The following is a 24,564-nucleotide window of genomic DNA, read 5'->3' on the forward strand; positions in this document are numbered from 1 at the left end:
TGACTCTCCTACCTATAGTCGTTGAGCTACTGTATTCTGAATGTGAGGAGACATAGAAACTTCAAAGAAAACACAGAAATGATCAGATAAGGCCAGGTCAACAACAGTATTAGAAACAGTAAGACCCTTTGTGATGACGAGGTCAAGAGTATGACCACGAGAGTGGGTCGGTCCCTGGAAATGTTGTACTAGGTTAAAGTTATCAATAATTGCAAGTAGTTCTTTGGCATAAATGTTATCAGTATTATCTACATGCAAGTTAAAATCCCCAGATATAATAAGACAATCAAACTCTAAGCAAATGACTGATAACAGTTCACCAAACTCTTCAAGAAAGACTTTGGATGAATGTCTCGGAGGCCTATAAATAGTTAATAATAATATGTTAGGAGAGCATGTAACAAGTGCACATAAGTGTTCAAAGGACATAAAATCACCAAGTGAGGATTGTTTACATTGAAAAGAGACTTTGAATATATTTGCGATCCCTCCACCTTTCCCTTGTCGGGTAACATTCAAAAAATTAAAATTTGGGGGAGCTGCTTCAATAAGGGTGGTAACACTATTTGCTTGATCCAGCCAGGTTTGAGTTAGAAGCAAAAAATCAAGATTGTGTTTACAAATAAGATCATTAATTAAAAATGACTTGTTTAAAAGTGATCTAATGTTCAGAAGAGCTAGCTTTACAGAAATTCTAGAAGTAATATTTGGTTGTGCACTTTGATGCTGTTTTAAAACAGGAAGGAGATTAGATTGGTTCACCCCCAGGGTTAAATGTGCTCTATGTTTTCTGTTTCTTATCAACACAGGAATAGTGTCAACATCGGGTCCCAGCTTGTTTTCAACACTACACCCATTTGCAGGGACCCAGAGTACATCAAACAAGACTTTCTAAATGTTCCATTTGGTTTGAGGGTGAAAGGATTGGAGATGACATGTATCTTTTGGATGGTGAAAAAGATTTGTAGCCAGCTGAAAGTCCTGGATGAACACAATTTTGATGAACTGGGTACACTGCTTGTCGCAACAGATTTGGGCTGGAAAAAGAGAGTGTAGCCATTGGGAGCAATTTTTTCATGCTATTTGGGAAATCCATCCGAGGAGAAGTGGAGTCGTCTGTCCTTGAATGTTGGGAGGCCTGCAAGTCAGATGTTTGTGTGTCCTTGATGACGACTTGCAAAGATGATTGTTTAGGCTTTGTAACTATGTCAGTCTGCGACATCTTATCAACTGTTTTCCTCGGTGCTGGCTGAGAAAAGATTGCAAGTTTGTAGTGGTCTGCTAAGACTTTGGCTCCAATCCAGCTGAGTTCAGTGCTATTTGGCTTGTAAAATTCTTTGCGATTCCAAAAAAGGTTAAAATTGTCTATGAAATTCATACCAAATGAAGAACAAGTTTTTCCAAGCCAGGTGTTAAGACTGAAGAGTCGAGAAAAAGCAAAACTTCCTCTCGCTGGGAGTGGGCCACTGATAAAAGATTGAATTCCAGTCTTATAGAGCTCAGAAAAAAGTTTTCTGAAATCATCTTGGACAAACAGCTGTTCTCTGAAAACATCATTTGCTCCCACATGCACAACAATACGTTTAATAGTTTTATGCTCGGAAATGAGTTTCAAAATGCTGTCTTTGGTGTCAGAGATGGATGCATTTGGAAGACAACAAATAATCATCTCATAACCTTTTAATTGTCTTACAGTGGAATCACCAAGAACAAGGGTTGTGGGATCAGGTGGTGTTACGAGCTGCTTTTTGCCTCTTCTCACAGCTCTTCGATCTTGGTGTGATCTCTTTTTACTATGTGTTTGTCCGCTTGACAAATCCTCTTCCACATCCCTGAGGCATTCAAATTTGTTCTGAAGCCTTATGGGCTGTGGATTTTCCATAGGATTGTAGATCCTATTGTAATTTGTAGAACGAGCTGGTGTTGAAGTAATTACTCTTCTGTTTTTGTTTTTGGGCTTAGCACCCATCATTTGCCAGTTTTCAGTACTCACAGCTTGAGTTATGAATTCTTCCACTTGATCTGCAATGTCCTCAGTCTGTCGGAATGCAATCTCTGCATTCTCAGCCACTGTTTCTGTACTCCTTTCCTGAGATATAGCTTTTAATTCGTCCGTCTTTGGCAGAGCATTAATCTTTGATTCCAGAATAGAAATCCTCTGTTCTAATTCCATGAATTTTCTGCAGGATTTTTTGCTTCCTGGCATTTAAAAAATATATATATATATATATAGTGGAAATTAAATTAAAAGCTTATAAAGATGAAAAATAAAATGAGAAAAAAAATAGTGGAAATTCAATGAGAAAGTAAAGTATAGAAATAAAGATTAAGAAAGCAGGAGCAAAGCAAAGAAGCGTCCTACTCGCTTGAGTAGGAGGAGCAAAAAAAAAACCATGGAGTGGGTCCAGTGCCACCGCCCGGCGTTGCTGGATCAGGCCATCGAGTTGGCGGAGGACCATTTGGCGGCTGTTCCGACGGCAGGACAGCGGACATCCTCTTCTCTCTCCTCCTGTGTCTCGTCCTCGCCCTGTTCCCCCACCGCGGAGATGGGGGCCGGCCCCACCCCAGCCGGCCTGCCGCACCCGCGGTGCCCTCCTGTTTTTCCCTTCTGTGTCTGTCTCTTCCCCCCCTCAGATGAGTGAGCCCCAGAGCGCCGGTGCAGAGAGGAAGCCTGGGCCAGTTTGCTGGCGCTGCGGGGAGCCGGGCCACCTCCAACAGCAGTGCTCGGCAATGGAAGTGGGCGCGGTGGTTCGGATCCCTGACGCACCAGGAGCCGCCCTTGATCGGGCCGGAGCGTATCGCATACCGGTGAGTATCCAAGGGGATACATATCAGGTGTTGGTGGACTCTGGCTGTAATCAGACCTCAATTCACCAAAGCTTGGTGCAAGACGAGGCATTGGGGGAGCACAGGGGGTGAAGGTGTTGTGTGTGCACAGGGATGTTCACAGCTACCCTTTAGTGTCAGTCCACATTCTTTTCCGAGGGGAAAAATTTAGAGTAAAGGCGGTGGTTAATCCTCGCCTCACCCACTCAATAATTTTGGGGACGGATTGGCCGGGATTCAGGGAGTTAATGAGCCATTTAGTGAAGACTGGGTCCTGCCGTAGTTCAGCAGGGGAAGGTCCCGGTGTCGCATTGGTGGGAGCAGCTGTCACAGAGCCGTCTACATCATCTCTGCGTCAGAGTGAGGAGCAGCAGGCTCCTCCTCCCTCTCTCAGGGAATCCCTCGCGGATTTCCCGTGAGAGCAGTTGCGAGACAAGACTCTGTAGCATGCATTTGACCAAGTGAGAGTAATCAATGGTCAAACGCTCCAGCCAAATGCCACCCCGTCCTTCCCCTATTTTTCTATTATGAAGGATAGATTATACCGAGTGACGCAGGACACTAAGACTAAAGAGCAAGTCACGCAGCTTTTGATTCCAAAGAGCCGCTGGGAATTGGTATTCCAAGCGGCTCACTTTAATCCCATGGCTGGACACTTAGGGCAGGATAAGACACTAGCCCGAATAATGGCCTGGTTCTATTGGCCAGGGATTCGCGGCAATGTCCGTAGGTGGTGTACGGCGTGCCGCGAATGCCAGTTAGTAAATCCAGCGGCCATTCCAAAAGCACCTTTGCGCCCTCTCCCATTAATCGAGACCCCATTCGAAAGAATTGGGATGGATCTCGTCGGGCCATTAGATCGGTCAACACGAGGGTACCACTTTATTTTAGTTCTGGTGGACTATGCAATACGATACCCAGAAGCAGTGCCTCTTCGCAATATCTCAGCATGCAGTATTGTGGAAGCGCTCTTCTGCGTCATCTCCTGAGTTGGAATCCTGAAAGAGATTCTGACTGACCAAGGCACCTCGTTTATGTCACGTACACTGAACGAACTGTATGGGTTATTAGGAATTAAGCCAATCCGCACCAGTGTTTATCACCCACAAATGGACGGTTTAGTTGAACGGTTCAATCGCACCCTCAAAAATATAATTAAAAAATTCGTTAGCGAGGATGCACGTAATTGGGATAAATGGCTTGAACCCTTGTTATTTGCAGTGTGAGAGGTCCCACAAGCCTCCACGGGGTTCTCCCCATTCGAATTGTTATATGGGCGTAATCCGTGCGGCATTCTAGATGTGCTGCGAGAAAATTGGGAGGAGGGACCTTCACCAAGTAAAAATTAAATTCAATACATTATTGACCTGCACACAAAACTCCACACAGTCGCACACCTAACCCAGGAGAATTTGCGGCAGGCCCAAGAACGGCAAACCCGCCTGTACGACAGGGGTACGCACCTTAGGGAGTTCACACCGGGAGATAAAGTACTCATACTGTTGCCCACATCAAGCTCCAAATTGATCGCCAAGTGGCAAGGACCCTTTGAGGTCACACGGCGAGTCGGGGACGTCGACTACAAGGTGAGGCGAATGGACAGGGGTGGGGTGCTACAGATTTACCACCTCAATCTGCTCAAACTCTGGAACGAGGTGGTCCCCGTGGCGTTGGTGTCGGTGGCTCTGGAGAAGGTGGAGCTGGGGCCAGAGGTTCAAAAGGGAACATTGGCATCGCATACCTCTCCGGTCCCCTGTGGAGACCACCTCTCCCCGACCCAACTCGCGGAGGTTGCCCAGTTGCAGAGCGAGTTTTCGGACGTGTTCTCACCCCTGCCTGGCCGCACCGACCTCATAGAGCACCACATTGAGACGCCCCTGGGGGTGGTAGTGCGCAGCCGCCCTTACAGGCTTCCCGAACACAAGAAAAAAGTCGTTCGGGAAGAACTTGAGGCCATGCTCGAAATGGGCATCGTCGAGGAGTCCCACAGTGACCGGAGCAGCCCGGTGGTCTTGGTAGTCAAGGCCGACGGGTCAGTCCGGTTCTGTGTAGACTATAGAAAAATCAACGCGGTGTCTAAATTTGACGCGTACCCAATGCCTCATATTGATGAGTTGCTCGATCGACTAGGCACGGCTCGCTTTTACTCGACGCTGGATTTGACAGAGGGTTATTGGCAGATCCCCTTGACTCCATTATCCCAAGAAAAAAACGGCCTTTTCCACACCGTTTGGCTTATACCAGTTTGTCACACTTCCTTTTGGGCTGTTTGGGGCACCCGCTACGTTCCAGCGGCTGATGGATAGGGTCCTCCACCCCCACGCCACCTATGCAGCTGCGTACCTCGACGACATCATTATTTATTGTAATGACTGGCCGTGGCACCTGCAACACCTAAGGGCCATCCTTAGGTCGCTGAGGTGAGCGAGTCTCACAGCCAACCCGAAGAAGTATGCGATTGGGCGGGTGGAAGTACGGTATCTGGGCTTCCACTTGGGCAACGGGCAGGTGCGTCCCCAAATTAACAAGACAGCAGCAATTGTGCCCTGCCCAAGGCCCAAGACCAAAAAGGGGGTGAGACAGTTCCTGGGGCTGGCTGGCTACTATCGTAGGTTTATACCTAATTATTCAGACGTCACCAGCCCGCTGACTGATCTCACTAAAAAGGGGGCACCAGATCCGGTCCAGTGGATGGAGCAATGCCAGTGGGCTTTCTCTGAAGTGAAGGCTGCACTGTGTGGGGGGTCACTGTTACACTCCCTTGACTTTTCTCTCCCCTTTATGTTACAGACAGATGCGTCGGACAGGGGGCTGGGGGCTGTTTTGTCCCAGGAGGTGGAGGGGGAGGACCGTCCAGTGCTGTACATCAGCAGGAAGCTATCGGTACCGTACGTGAGGGGCGCTACAGCACCATCGAAAAAGAGTGCCTCGCGATCAAGTGGGCGGTCCTCACCCTCCACTACTACCTGCTGGGATGCCCTTTCACCCTCTGTTTGGACCACTCACCCCTCCAGTGGCTCCACCGCATGAAGGATGCCAACGCGCGGATCACCCATTGGTATCTGGCACTCCAACCCTTTAACTTCAAGGTGATCCACAGGCTGGGGGCGCAGATGGTCGTGGCGGACTTCCTCTCCCGTCAAGGGGGGGGGGTGTCGGCTGCAGGCCGGACGGCCGCCCGGCCCAAGTTGGGCGGTGGGGGTATGTGGCAGCGAGGGCGTGGTCAAGCGTCGGTCTGTGACCGGAGGGTGGAGTCAGGGAAGGTAAGTGGCAGAATCACTGCACCTGAGGTCTATTAACATGTGCTTGTGTGTCTTCCCCAGTGACCGCGCCCTATTTAAGGAGAGAGCGAGAGCAGAGGGGAGCTCTCTCCCCAACCAGAAGACTAGTGTGTGCACGTGTATGGCTGGGAGAGTGTTGCAGCTGAAAAGCTGAAAATAAAACAGTTTGTAACTTAATTCTGGCCTGCCGTCTTTCTGTGCTCCTCCCACTCATATGAACTGCCACAGAGACATAGCTGTATATTTTAACAAAACCAGATGACAGATTTCAGCTTAATAAAGTTGTGGAATGTCTGAATAATGTTAAAACACTGGATGCCTTTTAATTTCCTCCAACTATATTTTGACAGAACAGAAATATTTTAACCAAGGCCACAGGCAGCTAAAAGTAAGTGTTCTGATTATGTAGCAAATGTGGATGGCTTTTCAGTTATATCATGTGCAGCAAAGTAAATGACCTACTACTTTCAAGCTCATGTATACAGCATGATTAAGAAGCATTGTTAAGCTAAGAAATACAAGGCTGTTACATTATACATAAAAACTATTTCATGATTTTATTATCTACAGGTTAGACTATTGCAATCCTTTGCTATGTGGATGTTACAGTGTGTGCATTAACAAGATTAAGTTAGTCCGGGATGCAGCAGCCAAAGTCCTTACTAGAACCAGAGTTTTGACCACAGCACTCCTATCTTATCCACACTAAAATAAAAATACTCACAATAAAATTTTGTACTGATTATTAAAATAATATAGATATTTAGGTACTGCCTAAAAGCGGAGCTCCTGATCAGTGTATGAGCAAAATATTTGCAACGGCACAAAATCAACCTGAATAGACTCCTATTATTATTGTATATGAACCATTAAATTGTGTGTCGCGAGAATCGCGTGTGGGTGGAGCACAGAGGACGGCAGGACAGAGATCAGGTTTGTCTAACGGCTTTATTGCCACACTTTTCAGGGTTACAACACTGTTTCACAATAGCGCGAGAGACACACACACACAGCGTCTCGTCCGGGTCTCCCTCTGCTCTCGCTCTCCCTCCTTAAATAGGGCGGTTTACTGGGGAGAACACACAAAACACAGGTTAATGACACTCAGGTGAAGCGATTCTGCCACTTACCTTCCCCAACTCCGCCCTCCTGTCACAGACCGGTGCTTGACCACGCCCCCGCTGCCACATACCCCCACCGCCCGACTCAGGCCGGGCGCCCGTCCGGCCCGCAGCCGACTCCCCCCCCCCCCTTGACGGGAGAGGAAGTCCGCCACGACCATCTGCGCCCCCGGCCTGTGGACCACCTTGAAGTTGAAAGGTTGGAGCGCCAGATACCAACGGGAGATCCGCGCGTTGGCATCCTTCATGCGGTGGAGCCACTGGAGGGGCGCGTGGTCCGAACAGAGGGTGAAAGAGCGCCCCAGCAGGTAGTAACGGAGGGCGAGGACCGCCCACTTGATGGCCAGGCACTCCTTCTCGATAGTGCTGTAGCGCCCCTCACGCACTGACAGCTTCCGGCTGATGTGCAACACTGGGCGGTCCTCTCCCCCCACCTGCTGGGACAAAACGGCCCCCAGCCCTCTGTCCGACGCATCCGTCTGCAACAAAAAGGGGAGAGAGAAGTCAGGGGAGTGCAAAAGTGGCCCCCCACACAGTGCAGCCTTTACCTCAGAGAAAGCCCGCTGGCACTGCTCCGTCCACTGGACCGGATCTGGCGCCCCCTTTTTAGTGAGGTCAGTCAGCGGGCTGGTGACGTCCGAATAATTAGGTATGAACCTACGATAATAGCCAGCCAGCCCCAGGAACTGTCTCACCCCCTTTTTGGTCTTGGGTCTCGGGCAGGCCGCAATCGCTGCCGTCTTATTAATTTGGGGACGCACCTGCCCGTTACCCAAGTGGAAGCCCAGATACCGTACTTCCACCCGCCCAATCGCACACTTCTTCGGGTTGGCAGTGAGCCCCGCCCGCCTCAGCGACCTAAGGACGGCCCTCAGGTGTTGCAGGTGCCGCTGCCAGTCATTACTATAAATGATTATGTCGTCTAAGTAAGCGGCCGCATAGGTGGCGTGGGGCCGGAGGATCCGGTCCATCAGCCGCTGAAACGTAGCGGGCGCCCCAAACAGCCCAAACGGAAGTGTGACGAACTGGTGTAAGCCGAACGGTGTGGAAAAGGCCGTTTTTTCCCGGGATAATGGAGTCAAGGGGATCTGCCAATATCCCTTCGTCAAATCCAGTGTCGAGTAAAAGCGAGCCGTGCCTAGTCGATCAAGCAGCTCATCAATACGAGGCATTGGGTACACGTCGAATTTAGACACCGCATTGACTTTTCTATAGTCCACACAGAACCGGACCGAGCCGTCGGCCTTGGGAACCAAGACCACCGGGCTGCTCCAGTCACTGTGGGACTCCTCGACGATGCCCATTTCGAGCATGGCCTGAATTTCTTCCCGAACCACCTTTTTTTTGTGTTTGGGTAATCTATAAGGACGGCTACGCACTACCACCCCCGGGGGCGTCTCTATGTGGTGTTCTATGAGGTTGGTGCGTCCGGGCCGGGGCGAGAACACATCCGAAAACTCGGCCTGCAACTGGGCGACCTCCGTGAGTTGGGTCGGGGAGAGGTGGTCTCCACAGGGGACCGGAGAGGTGCGAGATGCCAATGACCCTTTTTGGATCTCCGGCCCCAGCTCCGCCTTCTCCGGAACTACCGACACCAACGCCACGGGGACCTCCTCATTCCAGAGCTTCAGCAGATTGAGGTGGTAGATCTGTAGCGCCCCCTCCCTGTCCGTTCGCCTAACCTCATAGTCGACGTCCCCGACTCGCCGTGTGACCTCGAAGGGCCCTTGCCACTTGGCGATTAATTTGGAGCTCGACGTGGGCAACAGGACGAGTACCTTATCTCCCGGAGTGAACTCTCTAAGGCGCGTGCCCTTGTTGTACAGGCGGGTTTGCCGTTCCTGGGCCTGCCGCAAATTCTCCTGAGTTAAGTGGGTGAGCGTGTGGAGTTTTGCGCGCAGATCCATAACGTATTGAATTTCATTTTTGCTCTGCGAAGGTCCCTCCTCCCAATTTTCCCGCAGTACATCTAAGATGCCGCGCGGCTTACGCCCATACAGTAATTAAAATGGGGAGAACCCCGTGGAGGCTTGGGGGACCTCTCGCACTGCAAACAACAAGGGTTCGAGCCACTTATCCCAGTTACGTGCGTCCTCACTTACGAATTTTTTGATAATATTCTTGAGGGTGCGGTTGAACCGTTCGACTAAACCGTCCGTTTGTGGGTGATACACGCTGGTGCGGATCGGCTTAATACCCAGTAGCCCATACAGTTCGGCCAGTGTTCGTGACATAAACGAGGTGCCTTGATCAGTCAGAATCTCTTTCGGGATTCCGACCCGGGAGATGACGTGGAAGAGGGCCTCTGCAATACTACGTGCGGAGATATTGCGAAGAGGCACCGCTTCCGGGTATCGCGTTGCATAGTCCACCAGAACCAATATAAAGCGGTACCCTCGTGTTGACCGATCTAATGGCCCGACGAGATCCATCCCAATTCGTTCAAACGGGGTCTCGATTAATGGTAGGGGGCGCAAGGGCGCTTTTGGAATGGCCGCTGGATTTACTAACTGGCATTCGCGGCACGCCGTACACCACTTACGGACGTCGCCGCGAATCCCCGGCCAATAGAATCGGGCCATTATCCGGGCGAGTGTTTTATCCTGCCCGAGGTGTCCCGCCATGGGATTAAAGTGAGCCGCCTGGAATACCAATTCCCGACGGCTCTTTGGAATTAACAAATGGGTGACACGCTCCTTCGTCTGAGTGTCCTGCGTCACTCGGTATAACCTATCTTTTAAAATGGAAAAATAGGGGAAGGACGGGGTGGCATTCGGCTGGAGCGTTTGACCATCGATTACTCTCACTTGGTCAAACGCGTGTCGCAGAGTTTCGTCTCGCGATTGTTCCAGTGGGAAATCCGCGAGGGATTCCCCAATAGAAAGAGGAGGAGCCGGGGGCCCCTCACTCTGTCGCGGAGATGACGTAGACGGCCCTGCGACCGCAGCTCCAGCCAAAACGACACCGGGACCCCCCCCGGCTAACCGGCAGGACCCACTCTTTACTAGGTGTGCCATCAACCCCCGGAATCCCGGCCAATCAGTCCCCAAGATTAAAGAGTGGGTAAGGCGAGGATTAACCGCCGCCTTCACTATAGATTTGTCCCCTCTGAAATGTATGTGGACCGACACCAACGGGTAGCAGTGAATATCCCCGTGCACACACAACACCTTCACCCCTTGTGCTCCCCCCAATGCCTCGTCTTGCACCAGGCTTTGGCGGATCGAGGTCTGGTTGCAACCCGAATCCACCAACGCCTGATAGGTCGCCCCTTGTACACTTACCGGTATGCGATATGCTCCGGCCTGATCGAGGGCAGCCTCTGGCGCGTCGGGGATCCGCACCACCGCCCCCACCTCCATCGCGGCACACTGTTGCTGCAGGTGGCCTGGTTCCCCGCAGCGCCAGCAAACCGGCCCGGGCCTCCCCTCTGCAGCTGTGGATTGAGGGTCACTCACCTGAGGGGGGGGAGAGACAGACACAGAAGGGAGAAACGGGAGGGCACCACGGGTGCGGCGGGCCGGCTGGGGTGGGGCCGGCCCCCGCCTCCGTGGTGGGGGAATGGGGCGAGGACGGGACACGGGAGGAGGGGGAAGAGAGAGAGGAGGAGAGAGAAGAAGACATCCGTTGTCCTGCCGCCGGGACAGCCGCCAGATGATCCTCCGCCAGTCCTACGGCCTGATCCAGAGACGCCGGGCGGTGGCACTGGACCCACTCCGCGGTTCCGGCGGGTAGGCGGGCGATGAACTGCTCAGGCGCCACCTGGTCGAAGATCCCCTCGGCGTCGCGATCTTCGGCCCTCAGCCACCGCCAGCAGGCGTCCCGGAGCTGCTGGCCGAACGCGAACGGGCTGCCGACTTCCTCCATTCACAGCGCGCGGAAGCGCTGGCGCTGCTGCTCCGGCGTGCGCCCCACGCGCTGGAGGACAGCCCGGCGAAGGTCGGCGTAGGCCAGCCGGTGGTCGGCGGGGAGCTGTAGTGCGGCTAACTGCGCCTCTCCCGTCAGGAGGGGGAGGAGGCGCGCCGCGCGCTGTTCCATCGGCCACCCCGAGGCTTCGGCGACCTGTTCGAATAATGCGATGAACGCCTCGGGGTCGTCCTGCGGGCCCATCTTAGTCAAGGTGATGGGAGATGGGCCCGCGGCCGGGGCGCTGGTGGACCCCGCCAACGCGAGGAGGCGCCGGAACGCCTCACGGTCTTCCTGTTGAGCCAGCACCAGGGCTTCGAAGCGGCGCTCCTGCTCCTTCCGGAGTGTGACGAGCGCCTGGTGCTGGCTCTGCTGAGCCGTGGCGAGGGCGTGGACCAAGTCCGCGAACGGGGAGGATTCCATGGGGCTGCAGGACAGGTGCTCCACAATCCCGGGTTTCAGCACCACTGTCGCGAGAATCGCGTGTGGGTGGAGCACAGAGGACGGCAGGTTAGAGATCAGGTTTGTCTAACGGCTTTATTGCCACACTTTTCAGGGTTACAACACTGTTTCACAATAGCGCGAGAGACACACACACACAGCGTCTCGTCCGGGTCTCCCTCTGCTCTCGCTCTCCCTCCTTAAGTAGGGCGGTTTACTGGGGAGAACACACAAAACACAGGTTAATGACACTCAGGTGAAGCGATTCTGCCACTTACCTTCCCCAACTCCGCCCTCCTGTCACAGACCGGTGCTTGACCACGCCCCCGCTGCCACATTGTGTAGTGCAAAACCTGATGAGAGACACCAGCTTAATAAAATTGAGGAATGTGTTAAGGACATTAGACACTGGATGCTTATAAATTTCCTTCTGCTTAACTCTGACAAGACTGAAGTACTTGTGCTAGGACCACATACAGCTAGAAGTAAGTTTTCTGATTACACAGTAACTCTGGATGGCCTTTCTGTTTCTTCACGTGCAGCAGTAAAAGACCTCGGAGTGATTATTGACCCCAGTCTTTCATTCGAAACTCACACTGATAACATCACCCGGATAGCTTTCTTTCATCTCAGAAATATTGCAAAGATAAGAAATTTAATGTCATTGCATGATGCAGAAAAACTAGTCCATGCTTTCGTTACCTCCAGGTTGGATTATTGTAATGCCTTACTGTCTGGATGTTCCAATAAGTGCATAAACAAGCTCCAGTTAGTTCAAAATGCCGCAGCAAGAGTCCTTACTAGAACTAGAAAATATGACCACATCACGCCTGTCTTATCCACACTGCATTGGCTCCCAATCAAATTTCGTATTGATTATAAAATACTACTATTGACCTTTAAAGCACTAAATGGTCTCGCACCACAGTACCTGAGTGAACTTCTGCTCCTCTATGACCCGCCACGCCTACTTAGATCAAAAGGTGCAGGCTATCTGCTGGTACCTCGTATAGTGAAGGCTACATCAGGGGGCAGAGCCTTTTCTTACAAAGCCCCACTGTTATGGAACAGCCTTCCAAGTAATGTTCGGGAATCAGACACAGTCTCAGCATTTAAGTCTAGGCTGAAAACATATCTGTTTAGCCAAGCCTTTTGTTAATGGTGTTTGAGGTAAAGGAGTAGATCTGGAGGGTCCTCAGACATAGAGTGTTTTGGTAAACTGGGATGTATGGATGCTGTCAGTCCCCACTCGCTTGCTCACTCGAGTTTGTTGACGGTGTAGTGGCTGGCTGCTTTATGTCTCGGGGCTCCCTCATGCCTGTGTTACCTTCTGGCTCTCTCCTTTTAGTTATGCTGTCATAGTTAGTTGCCGGAGTCCCTGCTTGTACTCGGTGCAATATGTATACTGTTCCTACTTATTCAGGTGACATTGGGCATACCTAACCATCTGTGTTTTCTTTCTCTCCCCCCCACCCCAAATCTGTCCCTCTGAGTTACATGGAGTCAACAGGAAATCTTTTGGTGGAGACGGTGGGGACCTCGACTGGCTATCGTAGCCTGCAGGGAATCGGCCGTCAGACATTCTGTCGCATGTCCCAGACCCGGTGAAATGTAACTGAACTGTCTTGGCCAGGCCTAAGGGTCCCATCTGCATCTCATCATTGCTGAGGAGTGTGCTCCCATCACCCAATCAAGCATCCAGCCAGAGCAGGTCATGATATATTTTTTACCATATTAACATGCCATTGTGTGTTATGCCTGATGTAAAGACTCTCGTCTCTGCGAGCCTACCACACAGATTTAATACTTGTCATTTTTAGGGCATACCTAACAACGTGTTTTCTTTCTCTCTCTCTCTTCCCCCCCCCCCATCTGTCCCTCTGAGTTACATGTTGATCCTGGGATTGAGATGCTGGCCTCTTCTGCCCCTCGGACCTGCTTGATCCATCCTGGTGCCCTGTGTCTGGTCAGAGTTTTATCGCCCCACTCCTGTGAAGGACGGCCCCATGAGGACAGTTGAGGGTTATACCTGTTAAAACTGTTAATATTATAGTCAGGCTGTCTGTTGTTGCCCAAATGAGGATGGGTTCCCTTTTGAGTCTGGTTCCTCTCGAGGTTTCTTCCTCATGTCGTCTGAGGGAGTTTTTCCTTGCCACCGTCGCCAGAGGCTTGCTCATTGGGGATAGATTAGGGATAAAATTAGCTCATGTTTTAAGTCGTTCAAATTCTGTAAAGCTGCTTTGCGACAATGTTTATTGTTAAAAGTGCTGTACAAATAAACTTGATTTGATTTGATTTGTAGTGTAGTGTATTTCATGTGAATAAATTGCTGCATTTTCTTGTGACAGTGATACAAATAATGAGATATGCATCACAGCTACTAATACATATTTATTCCTTTCTTTGATACCACATGCCATGCACCAGAAACAACACTACAACATTTATTATGGTGTGATGATATGGTATGGTATTATGCATGCCTGGTGGACAGCAGTGAACCAGCACTTTCACTTGCCTTACTGTATAGTTATGATCGAATATCAAACTTGATATGTGAAACAGTTGTCTGGTTACATCTCTCATAGCCATGTGCTTTGGTGCTTAGAGTGCACAGCCGCAGATTGCAAAGCGCACGCACACCATTAGGACTAATTATCATCCACCTGTTCCTGATTAGAGCTCAGTCACAGTGCATAAGGACTCTCAGTAACACACAGATTGTGAAAGTCTTGTATTTTGTATCACTTTTCTGGTTTTGACCCTGTTTTTTTGGAGTGTATTCCCTCTGATATCCTGTTTGTGCCTTACTGCCTGTTTTTTGACTCTGCCTTTGTCTCCGTTTTGGATCTGCTTGCTACCTTGAATAATAAAGACTACAGCTTTTCCTACAAAGCCCCCAAGGTGTGTAACAGTCTTCCAATTGCTGTTCGAAGCTCAGACACAATCTCAATTTTTAGGTTTGGTTAAGTCAGGCATTTGGTTAAATGTATTTTTCTCTTTGGTAAATAGGATACAGATGTGTGTGTGGGGTGGGGGGATTATGGGCTTAGAAAGTTGTGGTAAATTGTGACGTCATGATGCTTTTGTGTTCTTTTGTGATCATAAAACCTGTCTCATGCTCTTCCCAGTCTCTGAATAGGAACAGATGTGATACATCTGTACCTATTCAGAGACTGGGAAGAGCATGAGACAGGTTTTATGATCACAAAAGAACACAAAAGCATCACAACACCACAATTTACCATATATTCAATAGACCTTCAATACATGTTTGCCCTTTTTGTACAAGACTGTTTACTGTAATTATGAAAATCCCACTATCTGGTATCACCCAGTGAAGAACAGGTTTCTTCTCTTTGGTTTGAGTTTTGGTTCTCAAAAGAACTATACAAATAAATTTGACAATGTAACATCATTTACTAAGCAGTGAAGAAAACATCTTCAGCTTAAGATACTGAGAGAACAAGAACTAATAGGTTATTATTAATAAGCATGGAAAAAACGTCTTAGTGTCTCTCACCGTGGCAGGTGAAGCTGCCTCCAGGTCCATGGGTTCAAAGATGAGGCTCATTTGTAGAGACATTTGGATGATCTCACCGCTCATCAGGCACAATTTCTTATTGTCATCAAGCACTGTGTTCATGTTCTCAATCCACACTGCATCCATGGGGCCATCAAAGATCAGCCATTTCCTGTCTAGAGTCTAATGACATGAGAAATTGTGTTTTTTGCTGCACTACCTGGCAGTACCAGCCAAGAAGTTTCACTGACTGACTGACTAACAAACAGACTGATTCGGTCCCTTTGTTGAAATGTGTATGCTTGAGGAGTCTAGCTACACTGAAATAAAGGGAATATATGTGAGCCAGATTTAAGACAAGTTCTGTAGAGTTTACATAAAATTATTAAGTTTCTCATCAAAACCTGATTTCATTGATTATATTAAATTGAGTTTAAGTTTCTATTTACCAGTTTGATTTATGTATCCTGGCGGCACGGTGGTGTAGTGGTTAGCGCTGTCGCCTCACAGCAAGAAGGTCCTGGGTTCGAGCCCCGGGGCCGGCGAGGGCCTTTCTGTGTGGAGTTTGCATGTTCTCCCCGTGTCCGCGTGGGTTTCCTCCGGGTGCTCCGGTTTCCCCTACAGTCCAAAGACATGCAGGTTAGGTTGACTGGTGACTCTAAATTGACCGTAGGTGTGAATGTGAGTGTGAATGGTTGTCTGTGTCTATGTGTCAGCCCTGTGATGACCTGGCGACTTGTCCAGGGTGTACCCCGCCTTTCGCCCGTAGTCAGCTGAGATAGGCTCCAGCTTGCCTGCGACCCTGTAGAAGGATAAAGCGGCTAGAGATAATGAGATGAGATGAGATTTATGTATCCTGTGAGATCAATTCTTGTAGTATTAACAAAATCTAATTGCATTAAAAAAAAAAATCCCATGAGGCCAGTAGCCCTGATCAGAAGAAATAATTATAACATTAAACTAACATGCTAAAAACTTTTGGTTTAAAAACAGTTTTAAACTAAAATGCAACATTTACCACTGCATATGCTTTTAGTTTTTAAAAACTAAATGCATGTACAGTGGTAAATGTTGCTGCCTCACTACCCCACTAACCTGGGTTTGATCCTGCACTGGGGTGAGAGATTTTATTCAGGGCTTTGAAAATATATGATCAAATCTTGCTGATTGTACAACAATTTGTATTAATGCAACACAATTAATTCACATGGAACAGATCTGTGTAATTGAATTCAGTAAACTCAATGAGCTTTATTGCCAGACCACCTCGCTGGTCCAGAAGAGGCATTTTCACTCACTGACTGACTGAAACATGCATGTGCAAGCAGTCCAGTTAGACAAATTTCAATCTTGGTAGGGGAGAGTAGTGAGACTTGGGACAAGTTTTCAGCTTTTGTAAATTGTGTGAAATTCTTTGCAGGTTGCATCACATTCATATTGCATTATGGAGTATTTAGTATACCCTCTTACCACAACATTAGTTTCTCAGCTTGTCATATTCTTTGCAACCTGCAAAGAATTTCAGGCTTTCAGGCTTCATTTTTCTGTCTTTTTTTTTTTTGTGGGGAGACATGATGCTGGGAGGCTTGGGACATGGAACAAAAATAAAATACCTAGGCCAACAGGTTTAATTTTTATTTATTTTCAAAACTCGTAATATATGAACTGTATAAAAACACAATTCTGGTACAGCGATAAATGCCAGTTTACCCAAAATCTGACTAGACAAAACAGTTCCATTCTCACGAAGGAATGAAATAAGCTTAATTCTCATGTAGGGACACATTTTTTAACAAATATTTTAGAACAATTTTATATTTGTAAACCACAAGAAAAAAAAAACTGTAACATGAACAGTCCCAACTCTCCCCATCTTGCCATTTTCAAAAAAAAAGTCCTTTAATGTTTTTTCCATAATATAAGTTTAATAAATTATATATATATATATATATATATATATATATATATATATATATATATATATATATCACTCAAGGCTGCATACTTTAATTCCTAACAAATCCTGAATTCACCAGCGAACATTACACCACCATAGAATGGAGGTGGAGGCGAAGTAGAAAATACAAGTTTTGGTTCACAAAAATATTAAAGTGCACAAACCTTACTGTAGTGTTCAGCTTTGTGGCTCCAAAGGAAGTAGGTTACTCTAAGGAGCAACATCTAACTTCTAAAACCTGTCACCTAAAACCTGACTGACTGAAATTAATTTATGAGAATACAAACTGTCCCAAGTATGCCTGTCCCAAGTCTCCCTGCTCGCCCCTACCCTTAGCTAGTAAGTAGTGAGCATTACCAGGGACATTCTGTGATATACATGCATCTGCAGACACCTTCTATGCAGCTGATGGCGATACATCAAAACTAGGATTGCCTAGTTTCCTTATTTATAGGCATCTTCATAATACTAATTAGATTTTTGGGGGGTGGGGGTGGAGAAAATCATCATTGATTTTCAATGAACCAGAATATTAAATGTAAACTACCTTTTAAAGGTAAGCCTCACAATATCTCTCTGTATTGACATTTGAAAAGTACCATATATGATGATTTACACAGGATTGAAGACAGCTCATAAAATGTCCAGTATTTTTAGAAGGAGCAAATATTTACATATACCCAGTGCTTATATTTTGCCTCATTTCTGGGCTTTTTTTATGACCTTATTGGCTTCTCGTTGAAAGGAAACTGAAGTGCACATTTCATACATTTCATTCACTTAAACCACTATAACAGCACACCTGAGATGTCACAAAGGCTCTGTAGCTGACAGCCAGTATGCCATCTGACCACTCATGAGAGACAGGATCAAACTGACCATACAGCTGACCCATGGTGATGGACTTGGGGTTGATAACAGTGATCTGAACCTTGTTCTCCTCCCTCAGGCCCTGCACAGAAAAGCAAAAACAATATTTTTACCAGAACATTATTAAAATTATGTTCATTTTATTTAGCATGGTTAGAATTTTTTTTTTAACCACTTACAACTTGGATGTTGTGAACAAATATCTCTGGTGTTTTTTTCTCCAATAATTTTGAACCATGAAAACAAATTATTTAAGTTTTTCACTTAAAGGGTTTCATCATTCCAAAGTCCAAATGACATTCAATCTCCTACATAACCATGTAAATTATAGCCTATAACATATAATCTCAATAATAATAATAATAATAATAATAATAATAATAATAATAATAATAATAGCATCCAGTGTTCCAGAATGAAATTTGTACCAAAGAAAAGTCTGTGTTTATAATTTAATCACACAAACATCTTTGATCTGAATATTCTGTTTGCACATAATCTTCTCTGTGCTCTGGTAAGCATTATGCTGTGTGGTTGGTGCAATTGCTGCAAACCCATAAAAACACATTATTAATTAAAATATTCATTTGTTTTTAAACATGATGAAAAATGAAAAAGGACAAAATCTTTGACAAACATACCTTGACAAATTTGAATTGGTTTTTGATAGCTGATGCAATTGGTACGTTTTAACACTCGTGTTTTAGTAGTGTCTTGCAATTCATCCCCTTGGTGTTTGTCCTGTTTTATCACATTACAAGCTGGAATTCAAATGGATTTTTTTTTTTTTGGGGGGGGGGGGGTACCATTTGATTTACACAACATACCTACCATTTTAAATATGCAAATTGTTTTTTATTGTGACACAAACAAAAATTAAGATGAAAAAAAAAAGAAATCTGGAGTGTGCATAGGTATTCACCCCCAAAGTCAATACTTTGTAGAGCCACCTTTTGTTGCAATTACAGTTGGAAATCTCTTGGGATAAGTCTCTATTAGCTTAGCACATCTAGCCACTGGGATTTCTGCCCATTCCTCAAGGTAAAACTGCTCCAACTCCTTCAAGTTAGATGGGTTGTGTTGGTCTACAGCAATCTTCAAGTTATGCCACAGATTCTCAATTGGACTGAGGTCTGGACTTTGACTGGGCCATTCCAAGACATTTAAATGTTTCCCTTTAAACCACTTCAGTGTAGCTTTAGCAGTATGTTTAAGGTCATGATTTGTAAGTTCATTCACTGGGACACTAGAAACTGGGATAGGTGGCTAGAGCCTCTGTTGTTTGTAGTGTGTGAGGTCTCACAAGCCTCCACCGGGTTTCCCTATTTGAGTTGCTGTATGGGTACAAACCCCAGTGTCTTAGATATCATTAAAGAAAATTGGAAGGAGGAACCTTCTCAAAGCAAACTCCATACACTGAGTCACATAACCCAGGAGAATTTGCTACAGGTGCAACAACATCAATCCTGCCTGTACAACAGAGGGACACAGCTATGGATATTTGCAGAGGGAGATAAATTGCTCATTTTACTGTCCACATTGAGCTCAAAATGACTCACCAAATGGCAAAGGCCCTTTGAGGTCACACGGCAAATTGGGGAAGTCAACTATGAGGTCACGAGTCCAGATAGAGATGACATGTCAAATTTGTGACCTCAGATTCCTAAAACCATGGAGAAAGGACACTCCTATGGCTCTGACGATGGTAGTTCTGAAAAGAGTGGAGCTGAGACTGGAGTTAAGTCCAAAAAATGTGGCCCAATTCACCCTAGTCCCCTATGGAGACCACCCCTCACTGTCCTGGAGAGCACAGGTTATCAGGTTGCAGGAGGAATTCTGCAATGTGTTCTCACCCCTCCCTGGTCACACTGATCTCATAGAGCACCACAATTGAGACTCCCCCAGGGGTGGTGGTGTGTAGCCACCCATATTGGCTCCCCAAGCACAAGAAAAATGTGGTTCAGGATGCATCTCCACAATGCATATGCCACTGCCTATTTAGATGATATCATTATTTATAGTAATGACTGGCAGTGGCATTTACAACATCTCAGGGTTGTCCTGAGGTCACTGAGGCATGCAGAGCTCACAGCAAACCTAAAAAAGTGTGCAACCATAAATAAGTACGGGATCTGGGCTTCCAGTTGAGTCATGGGTAGGTGTGTCCCCAAATTGATGACTGCAGCAACTGCAGCCTGCCCAAGACCTAAGACCAAAAAAGGGGTGAGGCAGTTCCTGGGGCTGGCTGGCTATTATAGGCAGTTTGTGCCTAACTTTTTGGATGTTACCAGCCTGCTGACTGACCTCACTAAAAAGGGGGGCAGCAGATCCAGTCCAGTGGACAGAGCTGTGCGAACGGGCTTTTGGTCAAGTTAAAGTCGTTTTGTGTGGGGGCCCACTGTTGCATTCGCCGGACTTTTCTCTCCCATTTGTTTGGCAGACCAACACATTGGACAGAGGGCTGGGAGCAGTTTTTTCCCAGGTGGTGGAAGGGGAGAAGAGCTCGGTGCAGTACATCAACCACAAGCACTCCATGTGAGAGTCGAAGTGCAATACCATACAGAAGGAGTGTTTGGCCATCAAGTGTGTGGTCCTCACTCTCCAGTACTACCTGCTAGGATGCCCTTTCACACTCCATTCCGATCATGCCCCACTCCAGTGGCTCCACCATATGAAGGTTGCCAGCACATGGATCACTTGTTAGTATCTGGCCCTTCATTCCTTTCAATTCAAAGTGGTCCACAGGCCAAGGGCATAGATCAGGGGTCGGGAACCTATGGCTCGCGAGCCAGATGTGGCTCTTTTGGTGACTGCATCTGGCTCGCGGACAAATCTGACATTTGTTAACAGTTGGTCAAAAATAATTTTGTTAGGCATATATTATCAAAGTTTAAAAAATGACTTCCTGAAATCTAAATGTTAAATTAGCTTTCAAAATATAAAATATGATCACGTATTTGCAATCCATTCCATCTGGGGTTTTTTTCACCGCTGAAGTTCACGGGTGCGTCAGATCAGCCAATCCCAGCAGGCGACACGTCAGACATTAAAAAAAAACGCGATTTTTATTGGACAATAAGGTGCCTACGGGGTCGTGTGAGGTAAAATTACATCCGCTTTATTTAAAATTCCAGCTAGCTACCTGTTGCATGCACAACTAACAAAGAAGATGGCGAAGAGAAAAAAGGATGACGATTACCGAACATTTCAAAATGAGTGGACAGAAGAATTCGCATTTGTGGAGAGAGGAGGCTCGGCTTCGTGTCTAATATGCAATGACAAAATTGCTTCAATGAAACGCTCGAATATCAAGCGCCACTTTGAGACACGACATGCTGCATTTGCAACCAAATATCCAGCTGGGGACAGCAGAAAGAAGGCATGCGAAGAGCTACAGAGGAAAGTCCAAGCTAGTCAGCAGCAGCTCCGTGCATGGACCAGACAAGGTGACTTCAATTCAGCTAGTTTTGCTGGCGCATTAGCAATTGTGAGGAACGGAAAGCCATTTACTGATGGCGAGTTTGCCAAAACATTAATGCTTGATGTGGCTAATGAACTTTTTGACGACTTCACTGATAAAGAAAAGATCATAAAGCGAATAAAAGACATGCCTCTGTCAGCAAGAACCGTTCACGATCGTGCCATTATGATGGCAAATCAAGTGGAGGAAACACAAGTGAGGGACATTAACACAGCAGTCTACTTCTCCCTCGCCTTGGATGAATCAACCAACATAAGCCATGTATCCCAGTTCAGTGTAATTGCAAGATATGTTGCCGGTGACACGCTGTGTGAAGAAAGTCTTGCTGTTTTGCCAATGAAGGGATCAACGAGAGGTGAAGATTTATTCAAGGCGTTTATGGAGTTTGCCCAGGAGAAAAATCTACCCATGGATAAACTCATTTCTCTGTGTACCGATGGCGCTCCATGTATGGTGGGGAAAAACAGAGGGTTCGTGGCCCTTCTTTGTCAACATGAAAACAGACCTATCCTCAGTCTTCACTGCATTCTTCATCAGGAAGCGCTTTGTGCGCAAATGTGTGGCGAGCAACTTGGTGAGGTGATGTCGCTGGTCATTCGGGTGGTCAACTTCATTGTTGCCAGAGCTTTACATGATCGCCAGTTTAAAACACTGATGGATGAAGTTGGAAATGCATACCCTGGTCTGGTTCTGCACAGCAATGTCCGCTGGTTGTCAAGAGGGAAGGTGCTCAGCCGTTTCGCGGCTTGCCTGAACGAAATCAGGACTTTTCTGGACATTAAAGGTGTCGAGCATCCTGAGCTAAACAACACCGAGTGGCTTCTGAAGTTTTACTACCTTGTGGACATGACTGCACATCTAAACCAACTCAATGTGAAAATGCAAGGTGTTGGAAATACCGTCGCAACCCTTCAGCAAGCTGTGTTTGCATTCGAGAACAAGCTGGAGCTCTTCATTACAGATATTGAAACGGGCCGTTTACTGCACTTTGAAAAACTGAGGGAATTCAAAAATGCCTGCACAGCAAGTGACCCCGCTCAACATGTTGATATTCAGCAGCTAGCTAGCATGACATCAAATCTGTTGCAGTCGTTCAAAGCACGTTTTGGAGATTTTCGTCAGCACACCCGTCTCTTTCAATTCATCACTCATCCACACGAGTGCGTACTGGATGCAGCGGAGCTCAGTTACATCCCTGCTGTGTCTGCCGGAGAATTTGAGCTTGAAGTTGCTGATCTGAAGGCCTCGGACATGTGGGTGAATAAGTTCAAATCGCTGAATGAAGATTTGGAGAAACTTGCACGGCAGCAAGCAGAACTGGCCAGCCAACACAAGTGGACAGAAATGAAAAAACTTCCACATGCAGACGAACTGATTGTGAAAACATGGAACGCGCTTCCAGTCACATACCACACACTGCAGCGAGTGAGCGTTGCTGTGTTGACCATGTTTGGATCTACGTATACATGTGAGCAGTCCTTCTCTCATCTAAAACACATCAAGACCAACCTAAGATCGCGTCTAACTGATGAAAGCCTCAACGCCTGCATGAAGCTCAACCTCACCGCATATCAGCCAGATTACAAAGCCATCAGTAAAACGATGCAGTCCCAGAAGTCTCATTAATGGTGAGAAGTGGTTTTTTTCCCCTTCTTGGCTTCAATATAAAAACGTAATTAAAAATAATACATTCGTACACTCTAAAATTGTTTGGTCTTTTTAAAAATACATAGGCCTACATTTAATTGTATTCATTTTTTTAATGGTATGGCTCTCACGGAAATTTTATTTTTTAAAAATGGGCATTTATGGCTCAGTCAGCCAAAAAGGTTCCCGACCCCTGGCATAGATGGTGGTGGTGGATTACCTCTCCTGCCAAGGGGGAGGGTCAGCTGCAGGCCGGATGGCTCCCCAGCCTGAGTTGGGCAGTGAAGGTGTGGTGGAGCGTCGGCTGTGAACAGCGAGGAGTCAGGTTAAACTAGCAAGAAATATGTCACAAGTTACACCTGTGTCTAATTACTGGCTGTCTATTAATGTGTGTCTCTGTGTGTCTTTTAAATAGCCAGTAACAACAAAGAGAGCTGAGTTCCTCCAACGTGTATGGTGTCTGTGTATGTGTGTCTTAAGTGAACACTGAGAAGTGAGCATTAAAAATAAAAGTGCACCTTGGATTGTAGCGCTGGTCTCCAGTTCCTGATTATCCCACCTCAGGGAATTGTTAATGTATGTCCAACCTTGCCCTGTTAATGGTACTAGAGAGCTTGAATGTTGTCCCCCTAAAGTAATATTTAGGTCGACTGTCCTCCATCACTGTGCCAAATTTCATATAAAGGGTATGAAGTGTTCATTACACTCCCATGTGCAAGAAGAAGAAGAGGAAAACGACATAAAATTCCAATAGGGGATCTATGCACTTTTTGTGCTTGACCCCCTAAAAATGAAAACGTGAAGTTGCTTGACTTTAGCAGTGTTGCTTATGTTGTGACAGACAAGCACAGAGATGGAACGAGACGGCAATTAGGTAATGATGTTGTGGCAATCGTTTAGGTGGGTGGAGCATAGAAGCACGGCAGGCCAAACTGAGTTCTCTTAAACTCTTTTTATTTGCACTTTTCAGTGTCTATTTGACTCTCCTAGTCACGCACGCGCACACACAAGCATTCTGGTTGGGGAGAGAGCTCCCTTCCTCTGCTCTCCCTCTCCTCTTATAGGGCGTGGTCACTGGAGAAGACACACAAACATAGGTTAATTCCCATCAGGTGCAGTGATTCTGCCACTTACCTTCCCTGACTTCGCCCTCCATTCACAGACTGACGCTTGACCACGCCCCCGCTGCCACATACCCCCACCGCCCGACTCAGGCCAGGCAGCCATCCGGCCTGTAGCTGACTCTATCCCCCCCCCCCTTGACGGGAGAGGAAATCCGCCATGACCATCTGCTTCTTAATCAATTAGTTTCAGCGTTTGGTGAGTAGATCATCTGTATTTTATTTTATATTCACTGCGTCGATAGTAATAAGAAGGATGGAGAAGTGGCTGACAGGTTCAGTTAGTATGCATCAGCACCACTCCTCCCCTTAAAAAAAAAATCAGTTTTGAGCAGAAGTGTAATCTGTTAAATCTAAAATTTTTGTTCATTTCAGTTCATTCATTTTCCT

General features: G+C 47.0%; 1 pseudogene; it reads right to left on the reverse strand.

Annotated features, from left to right (window-relative positions):
- Positions 1-24,564, reverse strand: part of LOC132895873 (dynein axonemal heavy chain 7-like) — a 594,076-nt pseudogene that overhangs the window by 378,222 nt on the left and 191,290 nt on the right.

The sequence above is a fragment of the Neoarius graeffei genome, chromosome 13 (assembly GCF_027579695.1).
Source record: "Neoarius graeffei isolate fNeoGra1 chromosome 13, fNeoGra1.pri, whole genome shotgun sequence".
Lineage (NCBI taxonomy): Eukaryota > Metazoa > Chordata > Actinopteri > Siluriformes > Ariidae > Neoarius > Neoarius graeffei.